Genomic DNA, 9,817 nt, shown 5'->3' on the forward strand with positions numbered 1-9,817 from the left:
TTCCATGGTGTATATGTGCCACATTTTCCCTGTCCAATCTATCGTCAATGGGCATTTGGGTTGGTTCCAGGTCTTTGCTATTGTAAACAGTGCTGCAATGAACATTCGTGTGCACGTGTCCTTATAGTAGAATGATTTATAATCCTTTGGATATATACCCAGTAACAGGATTGTTGGGTCAAATGGAATTTCTATTTCTAGGTCCTTTTGTTAAAAATAGAAGTCGTATCTCTCTAATTTTGGGAGGAAGTATATTTTAAAAGTTACTCCTTGAGCTCATCCTAATAGCTAAGATAATATAACTTGAAATAATTGTCGCTGTGGACTGAAAAATGAGTCTTTAAGACAGAAATCTGTATCATTTAAAAGCAAAATACCAGGCCCAGGCCAAGGGCTGTGGCTCATGCTCTGTAATCCCATCACTTTGAGAGGTCAAGGCAGTCCGAGCCCAGGAGTTCAAGACCAGCCTGGGCAACGTCTCTAGACTGCAACGTCTGTAGACACCATCTCTACGTAGAACTAAAATAATAATAAAAGCAAAGTACCTACGACTTCAGATTATTTCGTCAGAGCTAACATTGGGGTACCCATATAGCCTACATTTAACATTTTACAAAATCTCTATTTTTCACCAATTATTTTCCAGATTAAAGAAAATGCTACAACTCTATTTAAAACCTGCTTCCTATTTTCCTCCCACAGTTTCTTCTCCCTTTGTACTGGATGAGATTACTCTTTTGATATTGTGAGTGCATTCTTCCTCATTTTCACTTACGCTGTAACATGGCTTTACCTCAATTCCTCGAACCTGCCATCATGTCACTGCAGCTCATAATGCCTCCTTAGCCAAATCCTCTACAGGTTTCATTCTCTCTGGGAACAGCTTCTTCACCTTCTTGCTCTAACAATTCCCCGGCTCTCCTTTGAGGACGTTGCTCTCCTGCTAGAAGCTTCGGTAGAGCAGCTAAGCAGCAGTGGTTAGTTCATGGACTATTGTTCTCCTGGCCTCTCACTGCACTTCCAGGCCACTCCCACTCCTTCCTAAAACTGTCAGCTCTGAAGTCCATGCCCTCAAACCATATCATCTGCCATCCCTCTGCACTGCAGTCATTGATTCTCAATCTTTCATTCCCTGAAAATATTCACGTTGGCCTGCTTTGGTGGTTCACGTCTGTAATCCTAGCACTTTGGGGCCTAGGCGGGTAGATCAACTGAGGTCAGGAGTTCGAGACCAGCCTGGCCAACAAGGTGATATCTGTCTCTACTAAAAATACAGTAATTGGCTGGGCATGGTGGCAGACACCTGTAATCCCAGCCACTTGGGAGGCTAAGGCAGGAGAATCACTTGAACTTGGGAGGCGAAGGTTGCAGTGAGCTGAGATCATGCCACTGAACTCCAGCCTGGGCAACAAGAGCAAAACTCAGTCTCAGAAGAAAAAAAAAAAAGGAAAAATGTTAATGTCTATTTTAATTTTTTTTAACTTTTTCAAATCAAAAAATATATTTGTACAAATTTTGGGGGTACACAAGCAATTTTGTTATATGTATATAATGATTAATTAGTGAATCAGGGATGTTTAATATGATCACCACTGGAGTACAATACATTTTTGTTAAGTATAGTCACCCTATTCTGCTATAAAACCTCAAATTTATTCCTTTGATCTCACTTTATGTTTGTAACCTTAAACCCACTTCTCTTCATCTCTGCTAAACAACTCATGCTTTCCAGTCTCTGTTATCTGTTTTTCAACCTCTACTTCCGTGTGTTCAAAGTTTTAGTTTCCACATGTACGTGAGAACATGTGATAGTCTTTTTGCATGTGGCTTATTTCACTTAACATAATGACCTCCAATTCCATCCATGTCGCTGCAAATGGCATGCGTTCTTTTATTGTGACTGAAGAGTACTCAGTTGACATATGTACCACATTTTCTTTATCTGTTTACACACTGATGAACACTTAGGTTGATCCAATTTAACATGACTCCAATCATAACTCTTGATGAAAATTTGATAATCTAGCTACTACCCAAGGATTTGAGTTTCCCAACTTCCTTAATCTTCCTCCTGATAATTCACTAACTCCCTAATCTGCTCCCAAGTTTATATCCTAGAGTAAGGTCGTTACCAAAAACCTCATCAGACACAATTCCAAGCATCCTGCTCTCACTCTACCACTTTGCATCTTTTGAAGAAAACTCCAAATTGTTTCAATACGTTAAGATTTACAGTGAAAACTTTATCACTGAAGTTTCTTTGTCTCATCCTATGCACGTCATCATTTTCTTTTCTTCCTGTTAGTCTAGTTTTCACTCTATTTTGATCACTCCTTTGCATACACAATCAACCCCCTTGCTTCTCTCACCCTTTTTAATATTGGCCTAGAAACATCCCACCCTGGCTAAGTCCAACCTACCACCTTTGGAAGACACTTGAATTGCCTAATGCAACTGAAGGAAAAACAGAGAAGAAAACCACGTGGTCTTATTTCAAATTCCTGGTTACTTACCTTAATTAGGCTCTCGGTGTTGCCTAGCAATCCTACATCATTTCCTTAGTTTTCAAGTTTTCCCACTTTCCTAGATGGATTTTTCACACCTTGTTTTTACAGGAACACCCAACACTCCATTTCTTTTTCTCAGTTTTAACTGGTGACCTAGTTTCTTGCTTTATTGAGAAAAGAAATAGAAGAATTTTCAAATACCCTCAGAGCACATGGATCCACTTACTTTTACCTGCACCCACCTACTCTACCTTTCTGTGTGCTACGATGAGTGAACCATCTGCAGCCTTTCATAGACACATGTGGCTCACCTCTTCCCTTGTGAACTAATTCCTTTTCAGTTTTTTTTTTTTGTAGATGTAAAAACATTCTTTAATATACTGTAGCAATATTAATGGAGCCAGACCACAACAAACTGACATATTTACATTTGGAAACATCTAAGGTAATGGCAAATTGGCTCTGATGGCACCTAAATTGTTGCCTTTTAACAATTTATTTATTTAATTTATTTATTATACTTTAAGTACTGGTGTACATGTGAGAACATGCAGGTTTGTTACATAGGCATACATGTGCCATGGTAGTTTGCTGCATCCATCCCCCCATCACCTACATTAGGTACTTCTCCTAATGCTATCCCTTCCCAATCTCCCCACCCCTAATATCCGTTCCCTAGCCCCCCACCCCCTGACAGGCCCCAGTGTGTGATGTCCCCTCCCTGTGTCCATGCCACAAAAGTGACACATATATACCATGGGATACTATGCAGCCATAAAAAGGATGAGTTCATGTCCTTTGCAAAGACGTGGATGAAGCTGAAAGTCCTGTTCATTTTTATGTCCTCAATTATTCTGCTTCAGCATTTCTGTATTCATCTGTCTGCTCAATTTCTTCCTCACTTCTTGATTACTCTTATGTTATATCTTATTTATTTTTTAAAATCCCTTGACTCAGTATTCCCCTCCAGCTAATCCCTCCTTCATTCTTGACTCTTAAGAGCAAAGTTACTTAAGATAGTTTTCTATATTCACTGTCCCAAATGATCCTTCCCTTGTCGCATTAACCTAGTCAAAACAAGATTTTGTCCCCAGCAATGGACAAAAATAATCTTATCAATGACAACTATTTGTTTTTCTAAATTCAGTCTTACTTGACCTATCAGTAATGTTTGATAGTCTTGATCATTTTATTCTTTTGGAATCATTTTCTTGACTTGGCTTCCAGGGTGCCCCATCCCCTGGCTTTACTCCTGCCACACTGGCTGCTACTTCTTGGTTTTCTTTGCTGGTTTCTCCTCATCTCAGTTATTAACAAGTTTTAGAATGCCCTCTCTGGGCTCGGCACTTGGATTCTTCTCCATGGAAACTTGCATCCTCTTTGATTTCATTCAGTTGCATTGTTTTAAACGTCATGTGTACACTGCTGACTATCAAACATACAATGAGTTAGGAGATAATAGATTCCCTATATACTGCTACTGTAATCATTCCCAATTACAATTAGTGGCAATTCCATTCTTTGCATTGCTCACACCGAACAAAATACTTGCAGTATTTATTGAATTCACTCATTATCTCCCTCCTCATATTGCATATAGGAACAAATATTGTCAATTCTACCTTTAGAGTCTCTCCATACCATAGCACATCTCTCTATCTCCACTGTTACCACCCTAAAACAAGCTACTACTCTCACTTGCATGAGTCACCATGTAGGTTACTAATTAATCTCTCTTGTCTCCTTTCCATAAATTTTCCTCCTCCTTAACACCAACTTGATAACTAAATTTCGAGTCAAATTATGCCATGCTGTGCTTACAATTCTTAAATAGCTTTCAATATCTCTTCTAAAATGTCTTTGCTTTGGTACGCAGACTAAATTACATCATATTTCATCTATTCCTCTAAAATGCTCATCTTTTATATAAACTTCTGTTTTCAAGAACCATTATTGTTGATTCATTGAGAGATACTCCATTTGTTCTTAACTGCTGTAGAATATATATTTTGTGAATCTGCTTCATTACAGTTATCCATTTTCAAACTAAGAATTTACATATTTCCAAATTTGTATCACAAATTATCAATATATTAGACTCTCCACTTTTTGAGATATAATCATGAAAGTTTATCTTACTTCCTGTAAATACTGCTTTCAATTTTCATAGATGAAATAGTTTATTTTTCATTCTTTTGTGAAATGTCCAACAAATCTCATAACTTTCTGTTGATTTCAAACTGCTCTGGCCAATGCAAAGCTTTATAGCAATATTCAATTCAAAACTGGAAATACATCTGTTTACTTTTGGCTCTACAGCAAATAAACATACACATACACATAAAGAGTGGCTTTAAAGGACAGACATTATTATTTCACAGTTTTAAAGGTCAAAATCCATATGGGCTCTCTGCTTCCTCTCTGCTCTGGTTTTATAAGGCCAAAATTAAGGTGTTAACTGGCCTTGGCTTTTTTCTGGAGGCTCTGGGGGAGAATTCACTTCTAACATCATTCAGGTTGTTGGCAGGATTCATATCCTTATGGCTCTAGGTCTGAGGTCCTGGTTTCCTTGCCAAAGACTCTTCTAGCTCTTTAAGACCACTTGCATCTCTCATCACACTGCCCTTTCCATCTTCAAACCAGCAACAGCATTTCAGGTCCTTTGCACACTTCAAATGGCTCTGTCTTCTCTTTATGAAACACGTCTTCTGTAGCTGGAAAAGTTATCTGTTTTCAAAGACTCATGTGATTAGATTTGGTCCACCAAGGTAATCCATGATAATCTCCCTATTCTATCATCTGTGACCTTAGTTTCTGCAAAAACCCCTTCACTATGCAATGTGACATGTTCACATGTTCCAGCTGTGTGTGGACTACTTAGTAGGGTCTGTCATTCTCCATATCACAGTCTTCCCTATATTGCCCAAAGGTTTATGTCACTTCCAAATGCAAAATGTATTCACCGCATCCAAAGATCTCAAAGTTCTCATCCCATTTTAACATCAACTCAAGGCCTAAACTCCCATTTAAATTCATAAATTCAAAAGTCTGAAATCTCACCACCTAAATTATCTAAATCAGTGGGAACTGAGAATGTGAATATAATCTGCCTTGAAGCACAACTGTTCTTCATTATGATTTGATTTCTATTTTAAAAATATAATTGACAGCCACAATAAAGTTCAGACCCTCATAACTGTGGGCATATTAACTCATCAGCAATTCTAGTGCTCTGAGAGAAATAAGTCAAAATGGGTACTGGGAGTCAAATATCCATGGGTTGCTTATATTTCTTCCTATATCTTTCAGTAGAGGCACTTACATCCTTTGTTCCAGACTATCTTTTCATGGATGTTTGTATGTTCAGCAGGTTTGGAAGACAGATATGCTTTATTTCTCTGAAGCAGAAAGCAGATTTGCTATCCAATGTAATATGTATATATGTAATGTCTCCATCCACTTGGGCAGGTTTGCTTGCACCCCCTTACAAAAGATCACGGCTTCTTTAGCCTGGCGTTCTTCAACTGTAATAAAATCTCACAGTGTGTACCACATCCTCCTGAACCTGGCTTAGCGTCACCTTCCTGGAACTTGGCAGGGGCAGGTTGGCAAGGAGAACCAACGTGAACATGAAGCTCCTGCTGCCAACTAGATTATGCATTATAAAGCCTTTTTCTATCTAAGGAGTCTTGTATGTTTTGACAGCAAACTAACAATAGCTTTTAAGCAGATTCAAATCTCAGACCCTTACAGTTCTTGTCATATTTGACATGGAGGTTGGGATGCTTTCAGAGACGTGGCTTTCTAGAAAAAAAGAAGAGCCATGTGAGCTTGGTGAGGGGATATGAGAAGATGTCCCAGGATCCTTTAGCAAAATCCTTGCCTGTGTGTTGAAAAAGGGATGGGAAGAAGTAAACGCCACTGTGCTCCCTGTCAAACACCGTTTGGAGGTTGAGGGGTGAGAGGTGGGATTGGAACAAGTAGTGAGATTGGTGCTTCAAATGCGGTACGCTGTCCGCCAGTGAGAAGTAGAAAGGTTAAGGAGTCCCAAAAGTTGATACAGGGCTTTGGATGAAATAAAAACATCAGAAGTTCATCTGGTTAAGTCAAGAGTGTCTATACCAGGTCTCTTGATCTTGAAAGAGCCTTGCTTTCTGGAACAGAGATTCTCCCTCCCTCCATGGTCCTGATGCTTCCCTTCTATTTCCCTCCCTTTAGGTCTGTTTCAAGTTCCATTTGATTGAAAGTAACCAAAGCCCACAGGGCTTATGGAAAAAGCAGAGTTCATTGATTCATAAAGTTTGTAAATGATAAGGTTAAATACAGCGATAGAGTAACTTAGAACCAGATCGTGATAGCTTTACAATTATCCTCTTATCTCTCCTCTCTAATTTTAAATCCCAGATAACAGCTTCATTATTTCATAATGGTTGGGGCCATCGTTATCACCTCCATGTCTCACATCCTTAACATTTCACCATTAGAGCAATATTGAATTTATAATTATAGGTTGTTTGAAAAATTTCAAGGAAAAATGCTCACCAAGCCAATTTGCATCAAAGTTCAACCCACAGGATTAATCAACTTAGGTGAAGAGGTAAAAATATTATGACCATCATAATATTTTTAGTTTTTTATCCATTCCTATGATTTGGGCAGGACAACAAGCCATTATATAATAATAATATGCTAAGAATATTAGACATACAAAATGAATAGCCAATATTAATTGTTTCTTTAAATGATCTACTTTATAGAATGTTAATCTTTAAAATGACAGAATAAATATTGTACAAATGTACACATTTATGAAAGTACAATTATGAAATAGAGAAGTAGATAATTTTTAACAAATTGAAGTAAACTTGTTATAGAATTATTCTACAATATGAGTAGCTATTTTTATTTAACTACCAAAAAGATTTGGGATAAACACTGATTTTCTTCTTCAAACATGAAAGTCAAATCACATATTGAAGATGAAAAGAAATATTTCCATGTTTATAATGATCTGATCTTACTATTTGTATAAATATATATCAACATTCAGTTACCTAAAGGTAGCTATGCATCTAGTCTTTTAAAATGGAAATGGCGAGAATATCTTCATTATATAAAAATTACATATCAAAAGGCAAAATTATGAGTTGAACACTTTTCTTTTTTTTTTTTTTTTTGAGACAGAGTTTCACTCTTGTTACCCAGGCTGCAGAGCAGTGGCGCGATCTCGGCTCACTGCAACCTCCTCCTCCCGGGTTCAAGCAAATCTCCTGCCTCAGCCTCCCGAGTAGCTGGGACTACAGGCACGCGCCACCATGCCCAGCTAATTTTTTTTTTGTATTTTTAGTTGAGACAGGGTTTCACCGTTTTGACCAGGATAGTCTCGATCTCTTGACCTCGTGATCCACCTGCCTCGGTCTCCCAAAGTGCTGGGATTATAGGCATGAGCCACTGCGCCCAGCCGAGTTGAACACTTTTCTTGATTGTGGATTATTATTATTGTAGAGCAAATTATCAGAATACTTTAATCAGATAACTTTCCCTTGTGATTATCAATTTTTTTTTCTTTTTTTTGCTGTATATCCATAGGCCACAAGACCGAATACATAATATGCATGGCAGTTTAGCTATCAGTGATACACACTAAGCTTTCCACATATTAATGTCTATTTCATAGGCAGTATTCCAATAAAATATTTAATAACTTAACCAATTTAAGTATTGTTTCTCCTCCCTTTGTATGAAAAACCCAGTTTGAAGGAGACATCAAACTATTTCTCACAGAGAACAACATTCTATGGAATTAATAACAAAAGACATGATTGTATGCATGCACACAGATATGTATGCAAAAATGCATGAGTGTTTGTAAACTCAAGAAATATTAAACTTAAGTCCAGCTTTGTAGACATAGGGATATGTTGGCATATGTCAACTTAAAAAAATGTCCAATTGAGCTAATACAATATGGGTCAAAAGAATAGAACAGACACGTCTAATAAAGAATTAAGATAAATAAAAATTCTGAGGCAGAAACCATCTTTTCAATCCTATTGTCTAGCAGTCATGCATGCCAGAGCATGAGGCAAAATTTATTAGGATTGGTAAATGAAGAAGAAGAAAATCTATCCTCAACTAATTTAAACTAACAGTCTTTTCAATTTTAATAGTTTACATGTATATGTATGATATACATATTATATGTCTATATATGCAGACACATATATATGAGAGGCAGAAAAAGAGAGACAAAGACACAGAGACATGATTATATCTTTTCTGAGATTCTACAATAGAATCTAGAAAATAAGGAAGTTCTGGGATCTGGAAGCATGAGCTATTGAAATAATCATACAGTCATGAAACAATCAATATGATTATTTTCAGCTTGAAATGGCTTTGATGTATTGTGTTCTTTGCTATTGTTCCTGATTAACTCTTCTTTCAAAAAGATAATTTTAGCCATTTCAGAGTTTCTAGGTTTTGTATTTGTGTGTATGTTTTGTATATCTGACGATGCATGAACTAAAGGGTTTTTGGAATAAATAAGCTCTGAAATAGGATGTCATAACATATTGCCCTTACTTTCCAGGGGGACAAAGTTAAAGCTCTATGTTTTTGCCCCAAAGGGAAAAGTGTTAAAAGTGACCTTTGAGTAAGTATAATGTCATTTAGATTATTATATTATGATTAAAATGAACTCTAATTTCAGATGCATTATGAGACCCTGACCTTTTTCTATATTAGCAGTGTAACGCTTTTAGAAAGGGAAAGTAATAGCTGTCTTGAGCTTGTAAGTGACTATCCAATATGAGATGTCAATTGCTTGCTCATTCTCTTTTCACCTATGAGTATAGCTGGTACCAGAATCTTTATTGATCTACTAGAAAGGCAATAGATGTAAGCACATCAAATAGCTACTAGGCATTCCTCTTATAAAACTGGAATGAAGAATCATCTACAAGGGTACCATCTAATACTTAGAATACTATCTGCTTGATAGAATGTATCAGCTTTCATTAAATCAATTAATTAAGATGTATTTGTCCAAGCACATGCACATAAAATTAACATGTCCCTGCTTGAGTAGTTTGTAGAAGCCAAATAGGATTTTTTATATGTCATACAGAATACTAACAGCTGCTTGGTTTGAGAAAGCGTTACCAATAGCCATAACATGTAAATTTTGGAAATTGACCTCTTTGTTAGGACACAACCCTTCTTGGAGAGTATGTGTGGGAGACTAGCAGTGGGAGGTTGCTGTATATCCTCTTGCTCCCTTATCCCAGAGTCTCTGTTACTAAAACAGA

This window comes from Sapajus apella, unplaced genomic scaffold (genome assembly GCF_009761245.1).
Source record: "Sapajus apella isolate SASKATOON/1434 unplaced genomic scaffold, GSC_monkey_1.0 scaffold39, whole genome shotgun sequence".
NCBI lineage: Eukaryota > Metazoa > Chordata > Mammalia > Primates > Cebidae > Sapajus > Sapajus apella.